Source organism: Dasypus novemcinctus, chromosome 3 (genome assembly GCF_030445035.2).
Source record: "Dasypus novemcinctus isolate mDasNov1 chromosome 3, mDasNov1.1.hap2, whole genome shotgun sequence".
In the NCBI taxonomy this organism is placed as follows: Eukaryota; Metazoa; Chordata; class Mammalia; order Cingulata; family Dasypodidae; genus Dasypus; species Dasypus novemcinctus.
In genome coordinates, this window is record NC_080675.1 from 37486970 (window position 1) to 37505761 (window position 18792).

The window sequence follows — 18792 nt, forward strand, 5'->3', positions numbered from 1 at the left end:
TAGATAAATCTTTCTTAATTGAAGTATATTATTCATACATGAACATACATAGAACAATAAGTGCATAGCAAAAGTTGTGAACTTACAAAACAAACATGCATAATGTCATACAGTCAAATCTTAAAATTCTATTGTCCTTTCAGAGGCATATTACTTTTCTTTCTTTTTTTTTTTTTTTTTTTTTTAATTTTTTAATTTTTTATTGACTTTGTAATAATATTACATTAAAAATATATATGTGAGGTCCCATTCAACCCCACCCCCCCACCCCCCCTCTCCCCCCCCCCAACAACACTCGTTCCCATCATCATGACACATCCATTGGATTTGGTAAGTACATCTTTGGGCACCTCTGCACCTCATATACATTGGTTCACATCATGGCCCATACTCTCCTCTATTCCATCATGTAGGCCCTGTGAGGATTTACAATGTCCGGTGATTACCTCTGAAGCACCATCCAGGGCAGCTCCATGTCCCGAAGACGCCTCCACCTCTCATCTCTTCCTGCCTTTCCCCATACCCTTTGTCCATTATGTCCACTTTTCCCAATCCAATGCCACCTCTTCTATGTGGACACTGGATTGGTTCTGTCCATTGCACCTTTATGTCAAGAGGAGGCTCAGATTCCACCTGGATGCTGGATGCAATCCTCCCATTTTCAGTTGTAATCACTCTAGGCTCCATGGTGTGGTGGTTGTCCTTCTTCACCTCCATCTTAGCTGAGTGTGGTAAGTCCAATAAATCAGAATGTAGGTGCTGGAGTCTGTTGAGGCTCAGGATCTGGCTATCACATTGTCAGTCCAGAGATTCAAATCCCCTAAATATATCTTAAACCCCAACATTAACTGCACCTCCAGCACATTAGCATGAAAGTCTTATGAAGGGAGATCCCATCTGAGTCCAGATTCATCACACATAAACACCATTTCCAAAGAGGGGCCATCTGCCCTGGTAGTTAACCCCATCGGCCATGACCATAACTCCCATGGGTCTCTTTAGCCCTCAAAGGAACCAATATCTGGGGGTTGTATCTGCTTTATCTGTCTCTCTGACTCTGCTCAGTTGTGCATGAGGGCAAACCTTCTGCCAGCCTCCAGACTCTTTTTTAGAAACTCGTAGCCATATAAACTCATTTCTCCTTTCCATTTCCCCCTTACTTTAGGTCAAACAGCATTTTAAAGTCATGGTATTTTATGTAGACATGGATATTCTGCTGATCCGCATTGAACCTTCTGTATAAGGTCATTTTCCAGTTGCATCATCAGTTGGTAGTTGATAGTGGTCCCTCGTTGCCAGGGAGGCTCATCCCCGGGTGTCATGTCCCACGCTGGGGGGAAGGCATTGTATTTACATGCTGAGTTTGGCTTCGAGACTGGCCACATTTGAGTAACATGAAGGCTGACAGAAGGAAATTCCCAGGCACAAAGTTGCTCTAGGCCTTGTTATTATTTTGGGTTTATCAGCTCACAAGCATAGTCATTAGTATCAGGGGCTCACTGTTGAACCCTCACTCCCTCCCGGTCCCCACCACTGTATCTGGGAGACTGTCGCTGCTCCCCTAGGGACCACGACAGAGCACCACTGGCCAGGAACCCAGTACCCCCCCTACTGTGGTTTTTAATTGTTGCCACTATGAGTATATCCAAACATTACCATGCACCCTGGACATATGTTCTGTACAGCTCCCTGTCAGTCATATATCACCTGTCATTGGTATCCCATACCAGTATCCCTCCATTGCCATTGTTGAAACACTCTGTGATCCAGAACTCCCTAAAAACACATTTCTTATCCAGTGTTTACAATTAATTTTCTAGGAGACATCACTGTTCTGAAAACTTTTAGGTATAATCAGACTTTCCATGGTATGATCACCCTGGATAAGCAGATATTTCTATACTACATAGCTTTTTTCTAAATCAAGTACAGCTAACTTGAGTGTATTAGTCAGCCAAAGGGGGGCTGATGTAAAATACCAGAAATTGGTTGGTTTTTATAAAGGGTATTTATTTGGGGTAGGAGCTTACAGACACCAGGCATAAAGCATAAGTTATTCCCTCACCAAATTTATTTGGAGCAGGATGGCTGCCAACATCTGCAAGGGTTCAGGCTTCCTGGATTCCTACGTTCCTGGGGCTTGCTTTACTCTGGCTTCAAGGCTCCTTTCTTCCTGGGGCTGGCTCCTCTTTCCTCTGTGTTCTGACTTCCCAGGGCTCCAGTTTTTAAGTCTTCAGTATCAAACTCCAAAATCAAAACTCCAACATTAAAAGCCTCAACTCTGTTCTTTGCCATGCCTTTTATCTGTGAGTCGCCACCCAAGAAAGGGTGGGGACTCAACACCCTAATCATAACCCAATCATGTCCATGTACAGATCAGATTACAAGCACAATTCAATATTTCTTTTTGGAATTCATCAATTATATCAAATTGCTACAATGAATATGTAGTCTGATACCAATTCACAAATCAGCTTTTGCAAACTATGAGCTCTACACCATATTAGAACACAATCTGTTCTTTAGTTACCCATAGTATACACCTTATTTAATTTGGAACATTTCTTAACTCAGATTTCCTTCACACCCAAATGCTAATATCATCTTTCCACAAAGATCTATAACTCCTATCCCACAATTACTTTTTTTAAAAAAGGGATTTTCAATTTTCTTTGTTGCCTCATTTAATTCTTTTTTAGTCCAGGTTTAAATGTGTTCCTTCTTGAAAACAGGATTATAACAATTTGGTAACTCTCAAGGGGTTTCAAAAGCAGGTAACCCAAAATACAAAGGGATATTGCAGAAACCAGGCTTCTCACCACATGATGATATCCACTCTATGGCATCGTTAATAAAAAATTCACTAAAACTACACTCCTACATTCCTCAAAGGTTTTAATCCAACAAATCAAATACTGAAACTATTTTTTCTGTGGGTCTTAAGTTCCAAGCCCAAAGTCATAGTAAGGTATTAATAAAGTAAAGCAGACAAGAATTTTATTCATTCATACAAAAATTATTGAAAGCCCAGGATATGCCATTTATTGAGTGCATTTTTGGCACTGAAGAGTCAAGGATTTTACAGTCTAGGGAAGCAAGCTAAATTTTAAAAATTCAGTAATATTATAACTGAGATATGTGCTATGAAATAATTAACTCTAGGAAACCAGAAAAACCCTACAGATGCTAACTTTTTGCTGGCCCTTAAAGAGGAATAAGAATCTACTCAGCAATAAAGAGGAGAGTTTAAGAAGAAGAAACAGCAAGGGCACCAAAGCTCAAGAAGGCACACTGCAGAAGGAATTCTCTGTATCACTAAAACAAACAAGGCTTGGTGACTAGGAGTGAGGAGAAAGGAGCCAGCAAGGGAGGCAGAAGCCACATCCAGATGGCCTCCACACCACAGTTAGGCATTCAGACTTCATCCTATGAGTTATGAGGAACTCCTGAAGAGTTTGCCAGCAGGACATTGAGTTTTCCCAAAGCCTCCCCAGGCCACAGACTAATCTGTTTTGTTTTTAATTTCCTTCCAGTTACTATTGTACTGAGAGCTTTGTATAGTGCCTGTTGCAAAGGAAGGATTCAATAAATATTGGAGGAAGAAGGTATGCACACAAAATGTTATGCACAGCAAGATACTGTGACACAGGAACATTATAATCAATATTCTCCGTAAGGCCAGTGAAAATTCTTTCAACCTTCTCTGTGAAGGAATGGCATCATGGAGGAACTGGCATCCAAGCAGATTTTTTTTTTGCTAATCTTCTCTGTATCGTTCCAATTTTAGTATATGTGCTGCCGAAGTGAGCACCAGATTTTTTTTTTAGATTTATTTATTTATATTTATTTCTCTCCCCTTCCCCCCCACCCCCAGCCCCCCACCCCAGTTGTCTGTTCTCTGTGTCTATTTGCTCTGTCATCTTCTTTGTCCGCTTCTGTTGTTGTCAGAGGCACAGGAATCTGTGTTTCTTTTTGTTGCATCATCTTGTTGCATCAGCTCTCCGTGTGTGCGGCACCATTCTTGGGCAGGCTGCATTTTCTTTCGCGCTGGGCGGCTCTCCTTACGGGGCACACTCCTTGTGCGAGGGGCTCCCCTACGTGGGGGACACCCCTGCATGGCAGGGCACTCCTTGCGTGCATCAGCACTGCGCATGGGCCAGCTCACACAGGTCAAGGAGGCCCAAGGTTTGAATAGGGGACCTCCCATGTGGTAGACAGACGCCCTAACAACGCTTCCCCCAAACAGATTTTAATACGATGTTTCCATTCTTGAAAGAGTTTAAACTAAGGAAAATATCTGGACAATAAAACAACCAATTAAAACCGTATTTCTGAGGAACAGTAATTCACATGAGAAACTGTGCATAAACACTATATTAATCAACAGAATACAAAATAGCATGCTTCCCTATTCCATAAAACTGAAAGGAAACAGTTGAAATGTTAACAGGAATAATCTCCAAATTGTGGGATTATTCGTGATTTTTATTTTCCTCTTTATATTACATTGTAGTTCCCAAATTTTCTATAAGATGCAGTGCCTTTATGATCAGGAAAAAAAAGAGATACTTGAATCTTTTAACTCATTTAGGATGAAACTGCTGTATCATTTTAAGTCTTCTGAACTGTTGTGTCATACTTCACATGAATGTGGTAAAGCAGAAGGAATGCTGAATACAAAGTTTCAGTCCCAAAGAAGTATTACAAATAATTTCCCCCTTCCCACCCCCCCCCCACACCTCTCAAAAATTTCATTTATTCTCCAAAATACTTCATTCTATCTTGACTCCTAGTGGGCAAAAGCTTGTATGTACAGGTAAAAATTTAGAATCTAGCATCAGCAATCACTGATCCACTGGTCAGTTTCCTCTTATATTTTCTATAGGGCCCTCTAATGATAAAATATATCAACATGACAGCACTGCAAGTTAGCATATCAAACTGTGGAACAGGAGGGGTTTTGACAACATATCTAGGTTAAATGTTAAGAAAAATAAAGGTCCATTAACTGAATAGATATCTTAGTCAAATGGTTAACAATTTGAGAAGTATGTCACAAAGCACTGTACATTATCAAATATCAGAAGGAAAATAACTCAGTATTCCTAAACATGAAGGTTCTAGCTTGTCTCCTGTAATCTAATAAAATCTGAGGTTAGTGCTTAAAGTACCCTTCTGTATCTAAGACTACATAAATTATAAAAACAGTGGTGGAAAAGCCCACCACTTAAATAGGTATCAGACTTCCTACAAATGGTGCTATCTTAAAAACAGTACAAATAGAAGTAAAAGGGTCTCTGAGTAACAGCCATCAATCACATCCATTCCTTATTCAGACAGAGAGAAAAAAAGAAAGAAATATATAAATTATGAACAAATGCAGTTTTCAAGATAACTAGACCCAAAACCCACTGAGCCATCTTGACAGACACCCTGTACAATTCACCTCTTTCTTTGTGCTTACAGGCCCTAAGCTTTAGCCTGCTTGCCCCTCTTCTTCCCACTTGCCACAAGCTACCTCACTTAGGTGTCTGCTCCCCTCAGGACTTCCTACATAGGACAGCCCTATTCCATCCTTTACTAACTATTCTTGCCTCTGACACAAATAAACCTTTCTAAATATTTCCTCAGAAATCACTACAAATAAACAGATAATGTGGTTTTTATATATATATATATATACACATATATGTATACTGTGTGTAAACCACATATATAAATGACACACTGTGATTAGAAACAAAAAATTCCAGAAAGTTCTTCAACGAATAAGCAGACTCCTGGCTGCAATGGATGCAGTGGGGAAGCTTTAATTTGAAATAAATTGGTCCAGGCAGCTTGACAGTCCTAAGGCTCCACAGGTGATTCTGGCATTCAACCAGGCTGAAAATCCCCATCCTAGACCCCTAGTCTGTCACTCATGCATCCAAATCTATCACCTTCTGCAGGGAGGGCCTCCAGGTCCCCCATCCATGGGGATTCTAGAGTATCCTTTTAGGAAAGAAGAGCAGGTGTGATTTTGTAGTCCATCCAAGTACCTCCAGAATTTGGAATTTGGCACATTTACATTACAAATTCACTTAGGTGAAGTCATAGCATTCTCCAGACTATGAAAAGAAAAGTATATGAAGGGCCTCTCCATTCTTACATGTTTAGAGTACACAGTGGATAATGATATTCATGTGGTTTTGTAGATAGTTCTTTGTGAATGGTCTCCCAAACATGCAAGATAAATTAAAATTAACTTATTTGGTTATAGTGTGGGTCAATTAAAACCTAGGCAGTGAATTTTGCTATTTTATGTACATATTCATTTTTCACTGAAAAACTTTTACATTACCTTTTTTCAAATTTGTGATGCATTATACTAAAATGTGTTAACAGGAAAATATTTTGCAGTGTCAGCTGTCTTCGGGAAAAGCTTAAAATTTTATTTTAGACCTAACTTGCTCAAAAATGCCATTTTTCTACAAACTACAATGATTTCCCACAAATTCAAATGTTTGAACATTTTATCTAAAATACGTACACTAATACCTCAATTAACACCATCCTCTACAGAATGTGGGTACAAGACTGAATCTGTCTAGGCTTCTATCCAAAAGGATGCTGAAATACAGTGCTCCCATAAAATCATACTGATGCTCTGAAGTTTAACTTTGATTCCTCTTTAACATTTTAGTCATAACAAATTGAATCATACTAAAAGTATGTGCTTTAAACTTTTATTTAAATGTTAACCACAGTCAAAGCAATTATTTTAATTGCTCAAGAAACAAGAAAGCAGCAAAATCCAATAAATTTAGCTGGGTAATTATTACACTGGCTAAGTCACTTTCCCTCTGTGTAAGAGATATTTTTTCATGTACTACAATCAAAATTATGACACAGTCCTACTAGAGAACAATGTCCATGGAGATGAAATGGTTAAATAAAGGGATCGCTCAAAACACATGGAAGTGTACATTTTTATAAAGTCTTTTTACTCACCAAATTTTTATCTGCTTTCTGTAATTCAGGAGAACTAATATCTAAGAAAAGCCATACACAGAACTTTCTTGGCTACAGTACCCATATCTGATTAATGAATTAAAAACAAACTAAGATTTGACCTTTAGTCAACTACGCTTAAATAGCTCTTTCAAATATATTTACTCAGGTTATCTTTTAATATCTACCCATAGCTAAGAGCCAACTACTATTCATGTAAGTATGAGCCTATTTACCACAAACCAAAGGAAGGTACAGAGTAGAGACAAGAAAGTCCTGGACAAGGACTCAAAGACCCAAGTTTGAATCTCAGATAAACCACACACTCACTTAACCTGGCCAAGCCTCAACTACGCCATCTATAAAGTAAGACAGTAAACCCAAACCTGTCTAAATGAAAGTTAATGAAGGTATGAACCAAGGAGATAATATGTTTGAAAACAATGTTTAATTACAGTTATGAAGCGTCTCTCAGCTGTTGTTCTAGTTAGGAAATACTAGGCCACCCAAAAACAAGTGAAATGGTCTTCCTGTTTATTCATCTTGGCCTTTTGCCATTTCTTTCCTCTGTCCCTCCCTCTCACCCTCCCTCTTATCCTATTTTTCTTCCTTCATTTAATAGATATTTATTGTGCTTCTACCATATACCAGATATATTTGCAGACCTGCGCTGTTCAATACAGTAACCAGAAGTCACAGGTGGCTAAAGAGCATCTGATTTGGGATAGTCCAAATTGAGATGTGTTCTAAATATAAACTATACACTGGAGTTCAAAGACTTAATATGGGGAAATGGACTTGGCCCAGTGGTTAGGGCGTCCGTCTACCGTGGTTCAAACCCCGGGTCTCCTTGACCCGTGTGGAGCTGGTCCATGCGCAGTGCTGATGTGCACAAGGAGTGCCCTGACACGCAGGGGTGTCCCCCGCGTAGGGGAGCCCCACGCGCAGAGTGCGCCCCATAAGGAGAGCCGCCCAGCGCGAAAGAAAAGTGCAGCCTGCCCAGGAATGGCACCGCCCACACTTCCCGTGCCACTGACGACAACAGAAGCAGACATATATTGATTACATGTTAAATATTTCAGATATTGGGTTAAATAAAATATATTATTAAAATTAATTTCACCTCTGTACTTTCTCTCAATATGGTTACTAGAACATTTAAAATTATACAGGGGCTTGCATGGTTATTATTATTGGACGGCGCTATTCTAGAGCCTGGGTTTATGCTGGAGAACAAGACAAAGTCTCTACCCTTTTGGGACCTACATTTAAGTATCCTTAGTCCTGAAATTTTCAGGAATCAGTAGCAGAAGAAAACTTAAAACCAGCAACTGTGTGTAGAGTGGACTCTGGGATGGAGGCCTTACCAACCAAGAGCTAAACGCACCTCCCCTTTGGTCCTTAACTCTATGATGGTCCCCAGAATCATCAATGGTCCCCAGAGTCATCGGTCAACAAAACTGGGTGCGATGGCCCTCACCACCTTTGGGGAAGATTTCCCTTTCCTGTTAGGCACTTATGAGAACAGGGCCACTATTAATTCAAACTTAGCAAGTGAAAAAGCTTTTAATTTTTGGCATCAGCAGTTTCAAGGCATCAGTTTTCAGTACTTTGGGTTGTGCCTCAAAAGCACTTTAAAAGGTATCCAACTGTTAGAAGATGTTTCTTAACAAAGACACCCTCTCCCTGGATTCCATTATCCTTCTTTATTATGAGAGTTCCCTTGGTGACTTTGATCTCCACCAGTCTGATTAACCCTGCCTCTCCTCAGTGCCTTTAATTCCCCACAGAGCAGTCAGAGTTCTTCTGGACAAAGAGTAAGAAGGCGAACTAAACAACGAGTCCCTTACTGCACTGCGGAATGTCTTTCCTGGGTCTAAAGGACACAAAGCAAACTCAAGTCAAACTGAGTACAAGACATGCCAGTTCAACATACTGCATTATGTGTTTTAAGATTTTGAAGAATTTCCGGAGGGTAAATTTTAATTTAGACAAAACGGGCTGTTTTTCAATAGCACTTTTACCACCAAAAAGGCATTACAAACATGTGAATTTCATATTCCATGTGTTAGGAAGGTACCTTAAATTCAAACTACAACATGGCCAATGCTTTGTTTGCTCTATATATCTTTCTGTCAAACTACGAAGAAATCAAGGCTTTCAAGAGATTCGGCATGTTGTACAATGCTCTGGAGAAGCAGGACAGCTAGAGAGGCTTAAATTTCTGTTCTTTTATATTCAACCCCTTGTTTGTTTGTCCTGTGTGCATGCTCCTTTCACTGCTGACATATGCCCAACACCTCTGCCAACTTAAATGCTAAACCTCCTTTAAGGCCAAACCCAAATCCAGAAATAATCACTCTCAAAGATTCTAGGAAATCCAATCAACCAAAGCAGCAGAGTGTATATTACTTTATGTCTTCTCTAATTATTTCAAATACCCATAATTTAGAAGGAAAGAAATGAAAATAATTGGTATGACTTCCAGAAATTCATCACCCTACCTTTTCTTCAGTTGAGGTTTATCTGATCTTTATTGAGCCACAACAATATGACAAATACCAGGGATACAAAAAGGATACACAGTACAAATTCTCAAATAATTCATAGGCCAGCTGAGGGGGAAAAAAATATAGTAAATAATGCTCCTATCACCTAACCCTACCCGCATTAAAGAAAGGTACAGTCAAAGGGCCAAGGAAACCCACAGAAAGACTCCAGGTGATCCGAAAAAGCCTTCACAGAAAAGGAAACATGAGTGCAGAATCAAAGATAGGTAGGAATTTACAAGGTAAAGTGGGAAAGGCATTTGAAAGGCAGTAAAGTAACATGAGAAATTAGAGAATGCATTAACATTCTCACTTAGAACCATTAAAAAGAATAGCATCTTCCAATGTATTAAATTGTTCACCCAGGCATCCAAGTCTCTACATAAATGGATCCCAACTGAGCTTTGCTACATTTTCCACAGTATAACAGCAAATAAAAGTGGACTCTCCAGAACCAGTCTAAGGTCTAGGGAAACCCCACTGTTTAGTCTCAGACAAGTTTCTTGATATATGCCTAATTTCTTTTTCTGTAAAACAGGACTGACCATAGATAGGGCCTACCTAATAGGGCTGTTATGAAAAAATGAGTTATAACATAAAAAGCACTTAAACAGTAACTAGCACAAACTAATCATTCAATAATGCTAACTTTGTTGCTGTTGCTGTTATTATTTTGTATCCTTTTTCTGTGCTAGAATTGTGAGCATATCTGAAATTTTTATCCTGAAAATCCAAGCCTCAATCTGCACAACTCTTCATTTGTCCAAAACCCACCTAAGTAAGACACAATTTAAATCCCATCTCCTTCACAAAGCCTTCACTGAGCCTGTTTCCCTCACCCTAATAAATGACTCTCCGAGTGTTCTATTGGGTCTTTCTTAGGGCACTTGGCACCCTGTTATCATTATATCCAGGTTGGATTTCCCCACAAGGATACAGCTCCTTAGCAGGGACCACATTTTACTGATCTTTGTCTTTTCCAGAGAACACCATGCTTTTCACATCATGGGCATTCAACATTTGCTGTTGAACAAATTAAAATACTCTCTAACTCAAGAACATCGAGCTTTGTAAAACTGCTGTATTGCTTACTCTTCCTATTAGTAATAGGAAGTTGCTCTTCCTATTAAAAACCCATACCCACAGAGAGAGACTCAGAGTAATTTTATATAGGTCCTTGTTACGGAGTTCTAGAGAAAAGTTACTGATAAGATGGTATTCTTTTTTTTTTCTTTTCCTCCCCCTCCCCCACCCTGTTTTTTGCTGTCTGTGTCCATTTACTGTGTGATCATCTGTATCTATTTCTCTTTTTTGTCTTCTCGTCTTGTCTTTCTCCTCTAGGATTCACTGGGATTCAATCCTGGAGACCTCTGATATGGAGAGAGGGTCCCTGTCAATTGTGCCGCCTCAGTTCCTGGCCTTTGCTGAGCTTCACCCTGACTCTCGCCTTTGTCTTTTTGTTGCATCATCATTTTGTTGTGTGACTCACTTGCGCAGGTACTAGCTCACCGCATGGGCACTCGGCTTGCCACGCAGGCACTTGGCTCACCAGGCAGGCACTGGCTCACCCTGCGGGCACTCACGCAAGCACTTGGCTCACCACACGGGTAGTGGCTTGGCTTGCCACACAGGCACTGGCTCACCACGCGGGCACTTGTCTCACCGCACGGGCACTGGCTCACTGCACAGGCACTGGGCTTGCCATGCAGGCACTGGCTCATCACATGGGCACTCATGCAGGCACTTGGTTCACCGTGAGGGTACTGGTTCACCACACCGGCACTCGGTCTGCCATGCAGGCACTGGCTCACCGCACAGGCACTGGCTCACCACACGGGCACTCACACAGGCACTTGGCTCACTGTGCAGGTACTGGCTCACCGCATGGGCACTTAGCTTGCCACACAGGCACTGGCTTGCCACGCAGGTACTTGGCTCACCGTGCAGGCGCTGGCTCACCGCACAGGCGCTGGCTCACCATGCAGGCATGCTCTCTCTTCTTCTTTTTTACCAGGAGGCCCCAGGGGTCGAACCCGGGTCCTCCCATATGGTAGGCGGAGGCCTTATCACTTGAGTCACATCTGCTTCGCAGATAGTGTTCTTAAAGTGACTGACACTGCAGACACTGAGTCACCTTTCGTTTACTACTGAGTAAACAAATCTTTCTCTTTAATCCAGGAACAAGTTCTAACAAATTCGTTTAGGCTACTGTTGCTTTTCTGTTACATGTTTACAAAAGGTGGGACAAAGTTCCTACAGCAGTGTCACTGTCCTTGCCTTGCCAGACTCTAAAGTCTATTCTGTCTGGATTTTACTGCTTTCTACCACCTAAGCAAAGGAAGGCTAGCTTGGGGCCATCCTGGACATTTGGGTTACACAATAATAGTATTAATACCAAACTATACAAATTCTTATCTTTGGTGCCCCTCTTTCCAGTAAAAGCACACTGGCAGACCATCGAGCCTAGAATCCTACTCTCCTCCTGTGCTGACCTAACACAGTAACATTATTACTGCTAAGCATTACTTGACTAAAATCCTAAACTTTAATTAGCACAGAAAAATGTCAATTAGGCTTGGTTTCCTCTTACAATAGAGACATTTTGACATTCAGGCACACAGAGGGAATTCAAAGATGGAAAGCAGTAAGATGACTTTTCTAAAAGAACAACCTTAAAAATTAAGACTAATAAAAATAAGTACATAAAAGGAGAAAGTATAATAAAACAGGACTCACATAGTGTTGCCCTGCCTTTAAGATACATATATAGTTATTTTCCATAGTATCACAATGGATATCAAGGACTCAAAAAAGAGGAATTAGGAATAGAGGAGAAGTGAAGTTATCACCCTAGAAAAACATTAACAGAGATCAAGGCATCAAAAATAAGCAACATGGTGCACAAGCACAAAGTACATCAAAAAACTAGAATATCACCACCTTGAAGTCACCAACACATTACCAAAAATAAGTCTGTTCAACTCACTAATAATAATGCTGTTATATACTTTTTTCCCCAATTCTCCTAATCATGGATAGGAAAACTTCCATTTTTCCTCACATATGAAACATACTTTAAAAGGCTTACATGAGCAGAATGCAAGTTTAGCTAAGCTGCTAGTAGGTAGATCTTTGGTCTTTAAGTGGTATGACTTTTACGCTTGAATTACAAAAGGGACAATTTATTATGAAGACATAACAATTACGAACGAGTAGGCAGATAAAGTCAAAATAATTTTAAATCTTCAAATAGAAATGTGTTAGTGTTCATGCTTGGCGCCTGTCAAGAAAACATTTCTAACTGAATTTGGTTTCTCTAAACAAGTTTACAGACAAAAGTAGAATAAAGCACATGAGAAATGTAAATAGTTACAAAAAATAAAACTACTTGTAAAGGACAACTGGTTCAATAAAACTAGTTTAGAAGGTAAAACTATATATAGAAATGCTGAGCTCCATATCAAATATATTCAATTTCTTAATAAACACTGCCAACTGGAAATTCAGCAAGTACAATTTTTTCTAAAATACTCCAATTGGCCTCAAAAACTACAAAACTTGTCCAGAGGCCCTTTTATGCACTACGACATTCTTTTTCAGTTCTTTGGCTGCCCTCAGTATCAACAAGCATTTCCTAATACTACACAACAGATCCAAACACCAGTTCCTCTCAGCTAAAGGCAGAACTGCCCAGAATGGAGACATTACCATTCACTTCAAACAGAATGATTCTAAACTACTTCATACGGTCTCTAGAAGGTGAATTACTTAAGAGGGTATCTTTTGCAAAATAACTTTCAGGGCACAAAAGTACCAGGAAGGGAGGAAAAGAGGGAGGGAGGGGAAAGGAGAGCATGAAAGAAGGTAAGAAAAGAAATTATAAAATTCTGAAAAACATATAAGGATATTTTTTTTTAAATACTGGTAAAACTGTGAACAATTCCTTCAGGTGTTAGGAGGGAGATTAGAAACTCTGAAAAACTATCCATAGTTCCATCCAATCGGAAACATTCCAATTAAATGCAAAATACCAATGTAATTGCCTAAGAAAACATGCAAGGGAACTCTACAGATTGTTGAATTCTTAAAAGCAGACTCTATCCTAAGAGGCAATATCTCACTCAAGATGTATACAATCCAGGTACTAATTCCCACGTTGTAAAGCATAATGTGTGATTATGCAACTGAACATTGCAGTTGCCCCAGGCCATTTTATGTTTAAAGAGAAATATTTATGGCTATATCCTGCCAAAAAAAAACCATATCACCTAACCTCAATTCAACCACTACTTGAATGAACTTGTTAGGGTAACATCGAAATACCAATGCAAAACAAAGAATGTAATGTCCAAGTGTTGAAAGGGGGGGCCTCGGTAGACTTGCAACTCCTACCGTCTGGTTTATTGGACTTACCCGGGCCAGCTAACAGGGAGGTGAAGAAGGTCAACCACCACACCAGGGAACCAAGAGTGCCTACAACTGCAAGCAGGAGAATTGCATCCATCATCCACGTGGAATCTAAACCCCGTCTTGATATGGAGGGGGAGTGGACATAACCATCCAAGGGTCCACAGGCTGGAGGCATAGAGTATGGATTAGAGTGGACTTACTGATATTCTACTATGGAACTATTGTGATTAGTAATGGAAGAAATTATAGCATTGATGTGGAGAAAGTGGCCATGGTAGCTGCTGAGGGTAGGGAGAGGGAAGAAGAGATATGATGTGGGGGCATCTTCAGGACTTGGAGTTGTCCTGGGTGGCACTGCAGGGACAGATGCTGGACATTGCATGTCCTGCCATGGTCCACTAGGTAGACTGGGGGAGAGTGTAAACTACAACATAAACCACTATCCATGTGGTGCAGCAGTGCTCCAAAATATATTCACCAAATGCAATGAATGTGCCACGATGATGAAAGAGGTTGTTGATGTAGGAGGAGTGGGGTGAGGGGGTTGAGGGGTATATGGGGACCTCATTTTTTTAAATGTAATATTTAAAAAAAAAAAGAAAGGGGGGGAACCTTATATAATATTCCTTAGTCACTAGGGCAGAAAGTACCTAAGCATTTAAATTCAACTAGCTGAAAATGTAAATATAGAACATGGAAAAAATAAATTCAAAATTTTGGAAAAAGAAGTCAGTCCCTCTGAAGAATGGAGAAAGAATGTCATCTCAGAAAGCAGTCCTATGTAGGTGGCAATAAAGTAGAAGATTGTTCTGGATTTTTCCAAGCAAATTAATAAATCCAGAGATATGAGTAAAAGATGGATCTGAGAATTTCTTAAAATGCATTGTTTAGATTAGATTGCCCTAGCCTATTGATTTGAATCTACTACTTATCAATAGCAACTTAAAGGCACTATTGCTCAATTTGTTTTTGGTGACCTAAACTCAATTTGTGGTGCCAGACAAATTCTTAGTGAACAAATCCACATAGAAAGACGAGTCAACACACTCATTCTCTTGTATCAGCCTATCATCAAATATGTACTGGCCAAAAATATTTCCTTAAAAAATGCTCATAAATTAAAAACTGGAAATGAGACATAGCATGATAATGTCTGAACTTCAGTTTATCATACATTTTCTAACCTCTTAATAAAATAAAGAGTCCAGTCTCTAAGGCTAAGCATTCACCAATAGATTTGTTTTAACCCAGCAGCCACCAGCTATCAGGCTTAAAAAGGAGAGAAGTATGAAGAGACCAAGTAGCTGGACCTCAACATCACGTGGGCTCCAAACTATGCCACTTAGAACTCAGTTTTGAATTCAAGTAAAATGTAGGATAAGGGTATACAAAGAATCTATGTGACACTGTACCTCTGCTAACACTTCATTTATAATCACTATTGAGAAATAACTACTCATACCTCCTTGAAACACTCAGTTTTGCCCATAATAAAATTATTGTAATATTCATTTCAATGTGTCTAAAAAATGTGAGGCTGCTTTATGTCATCTTCTTCAATAGAAACATAACATTTTAAATTTTCATGTCATGCATAAACAATTCCTTCCAGAATGTTCTCCTTATTATTCAGGGTCATTATTTGAATTCCATTTCACAATTCATCCAAATTACCACTGTTAAACGGTCTCCCAACTATTTCTTATTCACACTAACATTACTCAGAATGATGGCAGATTAAGTATAAAGTGAACTATTTAGACTAATACTATTTTACCAGTGAGGAAACAGGATTTATATATCAAGGTCATTCTGCTAGTTAATAAGTGGAATTCAAGACCAATTCCCTTTGTGTGGCCTTTTCACTCCAAAATATCACTTTTATTATTAAATTCAATAAATATTTGCTTTTATTATAAATGCTTACTATAAAATGGATACTCCAGAGCATGAACTATTTCTGCATATGTTAAAGTATTACTGGTATTAAGAGAGCAAAATACACAAATATAAGTACCTTAGAAAGCAAACTATGATGTCGTAAATATAGGTCACCATTTCCGATCCAGGGAAATTGTGAGGGACTGATTAACATCAAAGTTTGAATCGTAGATCTAAACTTGACTTTGGATAAGTGATTTGACCTCTCTGAGTCTCCTTAAGCCTTTATAGCACCACCAATTTCCCCAAGGAAAGTTAGTTGATAAATACACTAAGCTTTCTAAAACCAAGTAAAAAACAAGTTTTAGGAAGCACTTTCTGGTTTATAAAGCCCTTTAACACCTTATATAATTTGGCCCCCACAATATGCTTCCAGAATTTAAGGTAGTTATCCTTACATTAAAAATGAGAGCAGACTCAAGCAATCATTACACAGTTAATAAATGGCAGAGTCAAAATGGAAACCTGGTCTCATGACTATAAAGTAAGCATTGTGGTCTTTATGCTACTGTACTTCCATAAACTGGTAGTGCTGGCACCTATAGCAAGGTTCTCTAAATCTCTACAATGCTTCCATCCACATGAAACTTCATAGGGCTGAGAAGGTATTAAGGATTCTAGTATGGACTTATACAACCACTTAGACTTCTTGGCAAATGAAACTCCACAATAGTGGGTCAACTGTGAAACTTTAAAAAACACAACAGAAACAACAACAACAAAAAAAGCACAATACCTAGGCCTAACCTCGAGAGATTCAGATTTAATTGGTCTAGGGCATTTGCACATTTATTAAAAGCTCCCCATGTTATTCTAACGTGCAGCTAAGTTGAGACTCAGGGCTTTAAGACTTAATATCCTTACCGGATTAGAAGAAAAATAAAAGATAGTAAAAACCACATGAACTGTATACTTCACAGAGGTCAAATGAGGGATGTGATAACATATGGGAAAGTCCTGCATAAATAATAAAATGCTTTACAAATATAAAGGAATTACAATGTATTCATTCAAACATGTACGAAATAATTCAGCCTGCCAGGCATTGCTTCAGACTCAGAAAGAGAAGGCACCACCCTCAAGAAGGTGGGAAACCACCATGCCACGTCCTGAAATAATTGCCAAGTGGTGAGGAAAAGCACCATAAGGGCACAAAGGCAGGAACAACCAACCCAGCACTGGGGCCTGAAGGTGTACGGGGATGAGGTAAGAGGAGATGTCCAAAAGGCCTTCACAGAGGAGACCCTTGAGCTCAATCTTGGTATTCTAGGCAGAGCGGGCAAATTACACAAGGCAAGTAGTTCAGGATGGCTACAAAACAGCATGGAGAATATACATTGTAGGCCAGAGGTTCTCAAAGAAAGGTCTTGGAGCACTGAGCTTCCTGAGACCCTTTCAGGGAGAGTCTGTGAGGTCAAAACTATTTTAATAATAATACCAAGATGCACAACCACCAAAAACGGGAGACAACCCAAAGGTCCCTATTACTGGTAAATGAACAAACATATATTCATAGATAGGAATACCACTCAGGAAAAAGAATAAATTATTGTAGCAGTTTGATAAATTCAATGAATTCCAAAAAGAAATATTGGATTATGCTTGTAATTTGATCTGTACCTGGGCATGACTGAGTTATGATTAGGGCATAAAAGGCAGGGCAAAGAACAGAATTAAGAGGTTTCTGATGTTGGAGATTTAATGTTGGAGTTGGATGCTGAAGACTTAAGCTGGAGCCCTAGGAATTAAGCTCACCAGCCCCAGGAAGAAAGGAACATTGAACCCAGAGAAAAACAAGCCCCAGGAACATAGGAACCCAGGAAGCCTGAAGCCTGAACCCTCACAGACATCGGCAGCCATCTTACTCCAAATAGACTTTGGTGAGGGAAGTAACTTATGCTTTACAGCCTGGTATCTATAAGCTCCTACTCCGAATAAACGCCCTTTATAAAAACCAACCAATTTCTGGTATTTTGCATCAGCACCCCTTTGGCTGACTAATACAATTACAAATATACACCAACAATATGGATGTCTCTCAAATGCACTGTTAAATGAAAAGAAGTGAAACTCAGAAGGATACATAGTGTTTTATTCCACTTATACCACATTCTGGAAAAGGCAAAACAATAGGAAAAGAGAATAGATCCAAGAGTCTCTGATTGGGGGAAGAGAACATTTTGGGGAGCTGGAAATGTGCTTTATCTCTATCATGGTGGTGATTACACAACCATGTGTTTTTCAAAACTCTTAAAAGAATGTACACTGAAAAGGGTGAATTTCACTGTATGTAAATTATATCTCAATAAATCTAACTTAAAAAAAATAGGTCATTTGCTTTTTTCACTCTCATTCTCTCACAGGTAGAGTTTTTTCCAGGAGCCACATGACTGATGATGCCACTGCTCTGCAGCTAATATACTTGTATATTCTTAAGTTTTAAAATTTCCTCCATTCGATTTCTAATATACTAAATAATGATGGATATAATTCACACAAACAAAGGTTCTCTTGAGTCTTCAATAACTTGTAACAGTATAAAGGGGTTCAGACACCAAACAATTTGAGACCTACTGCCTAGGTAAAGCAGGGAATAACAGGATTCAACTTAAGAAATAAGAATGATGCAGGAAAACTAGTTAAGGTGTTAATGCAAACGTGATTAAAGCTGAGGCTGGGATACACTGGAGGGGAAGTATGTACATACATTATTTATAGCCTGTTATAAATCCTAAGTCAGTTTCTCTTCACGGCCTGTCTTTGTTGGTGGATTAAAAGTTTTGCAAACTAATTTCAGTCAAATGAAAATATATAATTATAAAATATATAGTTATAAAATCAAGTCTGCCATAAGAGTCATCTTACAATGCACTACTGACAAGTGCTTTAGGAATTACTTTTA

The 18792-nt window shown here is 39.2% G+C and overlaps 1 protein-coding gene and 1 pseudogene across 49 annotated transcripts in view; both read right to left on the bottom strand.

Moving 5' to 3' along the window:
- Positions 1 to 18792, bottom strand: part of SIPA1L1 (signal induced proliferation associated 1 like 1) — a 399857-nt gene that overhangs the window by 335605 nt on the left and 45460 nt on the right. The gene's annotated exons all lie outside the window — the stretch shown is intronic.
- On the bottom strand, positions 3685 to 3811 carry LOC111762649 (U6 spliceosomal RNA; annotated as a pseudogene).